Source organism: Anastrepha obliqua, unplaced genomic scaffold, assembly GCF_027943255.1.
Source record: "Anastrepha obliqua isolate idAnaObli1 unplaced genomic scaffold, idAnaObli1_1.0 ptg000012l, whole genome shotgun sequence".
NCBI lineage: Eukaryota > Metazoa > Arthropoda > Insecta > Diptera > Tephritidae > Anastrepha > Anastrepha obliqua.
In genome coordinates, this window is record NW_026562179.1 from 1,576,935 (window position 1) to 1,579,639 (window position 2,705).

Sequence of the window (2,705 nt, forward strand, 5' to 3'; positions counted from 1 at the left end):
ATAATGTAATTCCTCAATGTTCCTAGCTTCTTCGTTTAGTGCGTCACTTCTTAAATTAAAAAAACTTCTTTTTACTCCAAATTCCTCCTTAAGCTTAACTATTATATTTTCCCATGTAGGGTTAAATAAGGTTTCGACCGCCTTTAACGCCTTACTTTGCAGTCTATTGCTTAATACTGTTTTTATTGTCTGTACATGTTCTGCTGGCGTTAGCTGCAACACAGTTGCGACGTCCCTCAGGTAGTTGCTGAGCGTATATTCACTGCTCCCGTTAAATGCAGGCAAGCTCCTCGCTTCACGCAAGCTCTCAGCTAACGTCAAAGCCATTGTGGGTGTTGTTGTTGTTCTAAGCACACGCTGCTCTGCTACTTTCTCTAATGATAGCTGGCTTGCTTTCTCTTTCGTCTTTCACGCCGTTAGCACTGGAATGCACACCGTACACTTTCTTCTCTTTTTCCGTTAACTTTTAACTTCTAGTAATTTCTTTTCCTTTTTTTTTTTTTGTTTTTTTACGAAGCAAATCTTTTTTCTTATTTGCAATTCTTTTTTTTTTCGGATTAGTTATTACACGTAATATTTTTTAGTTTAGTTTTTAGTTTTTAAGTTTACAAAAATTTCGCTTTTTGCCACACTTTAGCGACTTTTACCAATTCGTCCTTCTTATATATTTTTCGATCACTTTCACAATTTTAACCGTACTTTTTCTACAGATGAATTAAAAAATTTCCTTTACTGTTCCGTTTTCTTCTTCTACTTAGCTCTACTTTTTTGGTACACCAAAATCGCTTGTAATTTGCAGTTCACATCGGTTTGTTGAAAAATTTAACATTTTCTTTTTCCGATTATCACTGGATATGTTTTAACTAACATATCCCATCCTCGTCGCCAGTTAAATTTATTTTTGAAAATAAAATAAATTTGTTGAAGTTTTATTTTTTTAGTTTATTATAATGTAATTCAGCATTAAAATAGCACAAGTTTGATTACACTTCAAAATAAATTTGTACTTTACTCTTCAAGGTGACTTTGAAGACTACTTTTAACATTAAAAACTATACTTATTCAATTTATTTTAACAGTTAGATTTATACTTAAAATGAAGAGAGAAAGATTTCCCCATTTATTCTTACAACAATTACAACAATTAAATATATAACTTACATAGCTAATTATTACAGTTAGATAATGAAGAGAGCGAGAGCGAAAGGGGAAAGTTACTTATAAAATATAACTTGTATGCATGTATGTATGTATGTATGTATGTATGTATGTATGTATGTAACGGAATCTTTGAGCTTAATTTTCACTGGCTTCTAAACATCTGATCGACTTGAAATTTTGCACACCTATCAAGGACCGATGACAATGCAATAATTTGATAAAAGTTTTCCATTATCCTTATTGGGATTGCCAGGATTCATATTTTCTGTTTTTACCTGTGGGCAAAAAGTAAGGTGAATTTGAATCTTTGAATCTTTTTTAACACACTTTTATTAGGTCGGGTTGTATGTATGTATGTATGTATGTATGTATGTATGTATGTATGTATGTATGTATGTAACGGAATCTTTGAGCTTAATTTTCACTGGCTTCTAAACATCTGATCGACTTGAAATTTTGCACACCTATCAAGGACCGATGACAATGCAATAATTTGATAAACGTTTTCCATTATCCTTATTGGGATTGCCAGGATTAATATTTTCTGTTTTTACCTGTGGGCAAAAAGTAAGGTGAATTTGAATCTTTGAATCTTTTTTAACACACTTTTATTAGGTCGGGTTGTATGTATGTATGTATGTATGTATGTATGCATGTATGTATGTATGTATGTATGTATGTATGTAACGGAATCTTTGAGCTTAATTTTCACTGGCTTCTAAACATCTGATCGACTTGAAATTTTGCACACCTATCAAGGACCGATGACAATGCAATAATTTGATAAAAGTTTTCCATTATCCTTATTAGGATTGCCAGGATTAATATTTTCTTTTTTTTTACCTGTGGGCAAAAAGTAAGGTGAATTTGGTTGTAAAATGAAAAATCTTTTTTTATTCTTGTAAATCAGTTTCTCAGGCTCCCTCCACGAAATAAGTTCTTCATCCCGATTACTTTTTTATCACGGCCGATAACTGCATAGCTTAAGACTCACAGTCGATAAGAAAGGACTTAAATATAACACGAATATATCGAATCATTTATTCACTGACTGCAATGATAACAATAATTTTCATTCATAATAAACAAAAAATAGTTTAAAGAAACTAAAAAACACGCTTTTTTGCTAATCGAACTAAAAAGTAGAAAATAAAAAATAGTTTAAAAAAACTAAAAAACACGCTTTTATTGCTAATCGAACTAAAAAGTAGAAAATAAATTTTAATGACAAAGAGACCTATAATGAAGTAGTAGCAAATCGAACGATCAGTCATAGTCAACTACCTCAGAACAGAATTATAACAAAAATTAAGATACAAATAGAGTAATTCAAATTAGAGTTAAAAGCGTGGGATGCTTGATATAGTAAATATTACAATCATTCTATTGGCAACTTTCTATGTACAGAGGGTTATGAAAGTGAAGCAAAATGCATCCCACGCTTTTAACTCTAATTTGAATTACTCTATTTGTATCTTAATTTTTGTTATAATTCTGTTCTGAGGTAGTTGACTATGACTGATCGTTCGATTTGCTATTACTTC